Raw genomic sequence first — 7,374 nt, 5'->3', positions numbered from 1 at the left:
TATATGGTACAATAGTACAATTACGAGTGTACCCTTAGTATCCTCTATTACACCCCCTCAATCTGTGCAATGAGAACCACGTGCAGATTGGACCGTAAAAACTCAAAACGCTGACCTGACAAACCTTTCGTAAAAATGTCAGCTAACTGTAACTCAGTAGGGACATAACGAACAACTAAATCACCATGAGCTACACGCTCCCGAACAAAATGATAATCTATTTTAATAATATGGCACAATAGTACAATTACGAGTATACCCTTAGTATCCTCTATTAAAAAGTTCATTAATTATAATTTGTATCGAAATTCAATTATGAAGATCGAAGGAGTTTGATGAGCTTGGCCAAATTGTTGTAAGAAGAACCATTGGGAGCAGCAACCGCCTCATGAGCTAAGTTTCTCCACTCCATAACCTTTTCCTTCATCACCTTACCTTTCTCACCATCCATTAACTCACTTAATTGCTTCTCAACTTGACTCCTCTTCACATTTGCATCGATCTCTATTCCAACCCCCCACTTTAGCTTGTTGCAAGAAAACCAACAATTAGTTTGTTGCTCAGCAAAGAAAGGCCAACATACTATATGCACACCGTTAATCAAACTCTCAATTGTCGAGTTCCAACCACAATAAGTCAGAAAACATCCAATTGAAGGGTGCGCCAACACTTGCTCTTGGTTACACCAACTTGTAATAAGTCCCTTATCTTTCGTCTTATCTAAAAGCTCCGGTGGAAGGACCGCGGATTTCCCGATGACTAAATCAGGGCGAGTAATCCAAAGGAAGGGTTGGTTGCTATTAGAAAGTCCCCATGCAAATTCTATTAACTAATCATTAGTCATAACAGTAACATTTCCAAAATCTATACCTAGTATTTAAAAAAGAAAATCATATTTGATTAGATGACATGTGTCAACATATTTGATTAGATGACACGTGTCATCCATTCTTTCCTCCAACAATTTGCTTTTTTATTTTATTTTTTCTTTGTTGTTTGATATATTATACAACTCCAATTGCCTCTTTCACTCCATCTTCCTCATACAATCTATTCATTCAACAATTTCCACTCCATCTTCCCGATTAACACTCAATATTAATATACTACTCCGTATTAATTTATCTATTCTTTCAACTTTCAAAATTTACCTCTATTTAAACCATATATATTCACTCTAAAATCACAACCTCAATAAAATTAGAACTTAAAAAGATAGACTGAATAACCACTACACAACTGTCCGTTATTTGAACGGGCTCAAAAGCTAGTTGACATAAACAACCGAGTTTGGCTCAAAGGAATCAAGCCATTCAAGGCAACGTGTGTCCTCTTTCCATAAACTTGTAGTGATTGATTTAGTTTCCTCGTCAATAATATAAAGGAAAAATTGATATTGACAGTTCCAACTATGGCCGTTTAACTTTTAAAGGTCTCAACTTTTGATTATTCTAGAGTGGTCTCAACTTTAAGGTGTGTTTTCCAAGAATGGTCCTTTGGTTTATTAAACTATTAATTAAGTTGATTTAAGCATATCATACTGTTCCATTTACTTCATTTAATTAAAAAATATGATTATTGCACGAGAGATATGAGTGTTAATTAAGTTATTTAGCACTTAATTTTAACTAAGGGACCATTTTTGAAAAACACTCTCTATAGTTGGGACCACCCTGACATAATCAAAAGTTGGGACCTTTTAAAGTAAATCGGCCATAGTTGGGACCGATAATATCAATTTTTCCTAATATAAATGCTATATTCTGTTATGGAATTTAGAAGGAATTGTAACGAGCCAAGGGTGTAGAGGGGTGGGAGAAAGGAGGAGAGAGCTTGGAGGACATCGTGCTCTAATGCATCATAGGAATTGAAGATAATCGCCGAAGCTTCTTTCAACTTGTGGATTAGTCGTGGAACATGGTTCACCATAAAGTCGTTAGGGTCAGTTGTCCTAATAAAACTTGGCATGTCCTTCATTTGGATGTCCTCCATTGCAGGTACCCCATCTAAGACGAAGTTTGCATCTGTATATTCATTCATAATAACAACTACTTATAGTTAGTTTTTTAAAGTTTAATCTCTCTTCCAATTTAACCCTTCATTTATAGAAAAGGGCAAAATAGGAAATCTACAGAGGGCATAAAAGCTTGTTCTAAACCTGTTTATATCCTGTATTCATCCCTAAAATTGAAGTATGAATCAATTTTTTAATTGCAACACGTTCCGTGCTAAGTTCTGCTTATTTTTTTTCTTAAAAATTACTTTAAAATATGTTTATTTTGCCATAAGTTATGGATAGAGTAAAAGTGAGAGCGTAAAAAAGTGAGATAAAAGTGAGAGTGTAAAAAAGTGAGCAGGTGTAAGAAAAAAAAATGAATAAGGTAAGAGAAAGTGAATGGAAAGCTATGGAATAGGAAGGGTAAAATAGAATAATACACAATGTAAACACCATTTTGAAACGTATTAAAATAGAAATTGTAAAGATCATTTTAAAACGGAGATTGTAGAAAAAATATATGTCCTTAATGAAAAATTAGATAATAAATATTTTTGACATACTATGTAATTCTCTAACAATAATGTAGTTGGGCTATTATCAACTTTTTTTAATTATTATATGAAAGTGACAACTATGACTATAACATGTTAATAAGGTTATAGTTAATTATATATAGTTAAAGATTGTCTAACAAAGAGCCTTTAAAATTGGGACTACTTTAAGGTACTTTAAAATTAATACCTTTTTAAGGAGACTAGCAATAATTCAACTGATAAAATAAAATTTGCCATTTTTTTTTTCTAACTCTAGCAATTTTTAATTAGTATAAACAAAGTTCCTTAAAATATGAGAGCTTAACATCCTAGGGTACTCGAGAGCTAATAAGACTCAAACTACGTATACATGATTAGATTTACTTTACAAACCTTAAAATTAAAAGTTGGTGAGAAAGTATATCATATCTTGTATTCAGTTGGCGTAATCATAAATTATATATAGGGGGCCAAAATTTAACATACGATTTTACAACACATCCGGAACACCAAAGTCTTGAGCAGCATCAAGTGTAAAAAACATAGTAGCATTCGATACAATACAGCTTACGGGAGGCACATCGTCCGCCTTATTAAGGCGGGCGATGAGCTCCTTAAAGGGATCAAGACAGTTCTTCTCCATGGACACAGGACACGCAAAGCAAAGGGACATCGATATCCTGTGTGGCATCTGTATGGGGCAGCCCATCGGGTATGGTTTTAAACTTAAAAGACGGGCGATCCACGAGGGCGGTAGGCCCCCGGGATCGCAGCAGGCGATTGTGACTGTAGTCAGTGTTTACAAAGGTAATGTGGAAGCCTCTAGAATAGAGGATTTTAGCTAATTGTAGCATGGGGTTAAGGTGGCCTTGTAGAGGGCATGGGATGCAGACAGCATGAGGTTTTGGCCCTGCATCTCTTGATATTGAACCCATTTTGTTTTTGTTACCTTGGACGTTTTGTAAATATTTGGTGAAGGCTTAACCAAAACCTCAGCCTATACATACAGTGTCCACAAATTCTTATTTACATGGGGTGTACTATAAATATTGTACACCGAAGTTAAAGTTGACGTAAAATGCTTAAAAGTTACACTTTTATATGTAAAAGTTATCTGCTTTTTAGTAATAAAAATTTTCATTCTAATCAAAAATATTTCTTCAAAATCACTAATAATATATAAAATTAATCGTTTAACACTTTAAAATGTTTATTTATTAACTTTTTTTTAATACGGAGTAATATAAAAGTTAGATAAAACTGAGTAAAAGTTAGAGAAAACTGGATAAAAGTTATGTTGGTGCACAATAAATTTATTGTACACCTTGTGCATGCAAGACCTTCTGTACAATGTCTTATCTTAGATTTTGTTATATTCGACTTATTTTGTCTAAACTTATATTCTCTTAACTTATCTAACTTATTTGAACCGATAAAATATGTAAATAAATATATTCTTTTTTATCTGGAACTTTTTTTTATATAAGATAACTTATTTGTGTGTGAAATGTAGGGAAAAAACTTGTTTTTTCTCCACTTGTTTTAAGTGAAGTTGTCTGAACTTATTTTGTCTAAAACGGGTCAAAATAAGTCTAACAAAATAGTGCCTTATTCAAACACTTCCACCTTTCTTTTTTAGTTGACACAATTCTTTTATCACGTACGTTTGCCAATGCAACATTTCAATCATTAATATCTTTAATTATCAATGAGTAAAATTACAAAAGGTTAATATTATAAACCTATAGAATGAGACTACTATAACAAAACCTCACATGACTATATTCTCTTCTTAAATATAAATCACCGTTGATAGTCAAAGTAAATTATGTAAATAGTGTCAAACATCAAATTAATAAAGCCGAGGAAGTAAAAAGTTTACCTTCGTCTTTCTTTTTTTGAAGGGAATAGGAAAAATAATAAATAAAGCGGCATACGACATCTACAATAATAATTAGCTAGCCCTAAACAACATTTAATCTAAAACATCAATATGAAATTCTTCATCCAATTTACTAGTATATATGTTTCGGAACCGCTTCTTTGATATGGTAATATCTCAACCATAATCGACTTTTGATGACTCAACATCTTCAATGCGTTATTAACCTAAAGAAAAACAAAATTAAAAGAATAAACCCAAAAAATATTAAAGATTGGGGATTTTTACCCATAAAATTCGATAGAATCCCTTCAAAAATTTGCTAAAGGATGCTAGGGGTTTGAGAGAGAGGGGGAGAAGGGGGAAGTAAGGCGGGACCTTCGTCTTTCTTGAAAAGAAAAGAAAAGACAATATACGTACCTTCCTTTGACTTCCACCCTTAAATGTAGGAATTACACTATAGGATTAGGAAACCAATTTAAATAACACACTATAATATCAATAGTATATCTTAATCATATATATATATATATGATGTCTTGCCCTAGTGGTTAATATTAAGGGCCTGTATATGATAGGTGTAAGGTTCGAAACCCCTCGTTTATAATCTATATATATTGCCCTTGTGTCTCATTTGCACAAAAAAAAAAACATAAATAATCATATACATACTTCCTCGGTTCTTTTGTGGCGGACACGGTTTAACTTTTGACACTTAAAAAATTGCACAAAAACTTATATATGACGGTTATATAAGACCAACTTCTTACCAAATAGTTATTCGATCGTGTGAACAAATAGTTATATTTTACTATGAAGTACTTCCTCCATTTCTTTTTACCTGCAACAGGTTGCCTTATATGTACTTTGTTTATTTTTTGTGATTTATACTTAAGGAAAAAACATATTCTTGTGGAATCTTGTTATAGATTGGTCTTAATACTTCCTATGTTCCTTAATATCGCACCATCTTGCATGATTTTTACACTATTCACACCACAACTTTGACTATTTTTTAATTCATACGTAAGAACCATTGTCGTCATGTAGGGTAACGTTAGATTCTAATCGATATATGTTTTCTAAATATTAATTTTTTTATGAATAATTTTACTTATACATAATTCGCTCTTAGAGTAGTAAATTAAAAGTCAACCATGATGTAATATTTTAGAAACAGAAGAAATACATATTTTTCGAATATAAATTTTTCATATAGTTTTTAGTTATCGATAATTAAAAGTACAAAAATTCTCAAGTTGTGCATTGGGAAGTGAGAAAAACAAAGTGTTGCAAATAAATAAAAAACACATGAAATATTATTAATTTACTCTTCAATAAAATATTCTCCACTATCTTCTATCATATCTACTTTTAAGTTAATGTGCCCCATCCCCAAGTTAGCAAAAAAAATGTTTGTGAATTGCGATTGGATTAGTTTGTGGAATTAAGATTATTAAAAAAGAGTACACTTAGATCTATCATTTTATAATGATGATGATGCCTGATTTATGAAAATTGATTGAAAAAGATGAAAAATCCGATGACTAAAAAATAGGAAAAAAATACCAGGCAAAGAGAATAAGGAACAATGACGAGACGGGAGGGGAGGGACGACGGAGGGGATATATGGTTGAAAATTGAAAGAAAGAGAAGATAAAAAGAGAAAGAATACATATCACACATAAGAAAATTAATGGGGGGGGGGGGAAAGAAGAAGAAAGAAGGGAAAATATGTTTGGGATGAGATTTGAACCCTACACCTTTAAAAATTCAAGATAGAGTTTCTAAAGGGACCTTCTATTTTTTATTTTTTTATTTTCTTGTAAATAGTGATTTTCAACTTTTTCCACCCAAAGCACTATTGATATGTATAGTTTTGAAAAGTTGGTGCATATTAAAGGTTAGAGATATTTATGGAATGATAGATGACCATACAACAACCTATTCTTTTAAGTATATATCTATAAGTAGACGTGGAAAAACTGACCCGATCGGAATGATCCGATCCATTATCCGATTTTGATCCGAAATGACGACCTAAAATCATACAGAAACCCAAATTTACCGAATCAAAACCGAAATCAGTCCGAAATTGATTTAACCCGAAATGACCCGATACCCGAACCATCTTCATTCGAAGAAGTAACCCGAACCGAAAATAATAGTATAATTTGAATCAACCCGAAACCGATCTGAACTGAAGATCCGAAACGAACCAATCCCAACTGAAGAACAACTCAAATTTATCAATAGGTCAGACTAAATAACACAAGCTTTTTAATTATTATTATTATTATTATTATTATTATTATTATTATTATTATTATTATTATTATTATCATTAATAACCACATATATATTATCTATAAAATAATCCGAGAGTTTAGTCTCAAATACTAGCTACTTTACTAAATCATGATAATCTTTTATTAATCACTAATATATATTGTTATATTTGTCCATATTTCATGTTTCACCTTCTCGACTATACATTAGTAGAAGCAAGACTAGAGTCCCCTAAATTATCACTTGTAACAATATGAAATTATAACCCTTATCGTTTACTAAATTCTTATACAATAAATCAGTAATCTCGAACCATATACAATTATCCCTTAATTACTAAGTAAGAAATATTACATATGAAATAAAAAATAATCGAATATTATTTTATGAATGATGACCAAATCTAAAGAGAAATTGCCAATCAAAACTTGAAACATGAAAAGTCTAATCTAACCCGAAAATATCCGAACTAATCGAAAAAAACCGATCCGATATGATCCGATCCGAAATGAACCGAACTGATAATGATCTGATCCGACAATGACCCAAAATCTTGACCCAAATTCGATCCGATCCGACCATCAAAAAATCGCATTAAACTCAAATTCCGAATGGACCCGACCCATACCCGAACCCGGTTTGAAGTGAGAGAGACCAAAAATGACCCGATC

General features: G+C 32.0%; 1 pseudogene; it reads right to left on the bottom strand.

The window, feature by feature from the left end:
* Window positions 1-313: 313 nt before the first annotated feature.
* On the bottom strand, window positions 314-3,467 carry LOC110806239 (7-deoxyloganetin glucosyltransferase-like; annotated as a pseudogene).
* Between the last annotated feature and the right edge of the window lie 3,907 nt (window positions 3,468-7,374).

The sequence above is a fragment of the Spinacia oleracea genome, chromosome 1 (genome assembly GCF_020520425.1).
Source record: "Spinacia oleracea cultivar Varoflay chromosome 1, BTI_SOV_V1, whole genome shotgun sequence".
Lineage (NCBI taxonomy): Eukaryota > Viridiplantae > Streptophyta > Magnoliopsida > Caryophyllales > Amaranthaceae > Spinacia > Spinacia oleracea.
The sequence above is the reverse complement of the archived record's forward strand: the minus strand, read 5'-3'. Positions and strand labels throughout refer to the sequence as shown.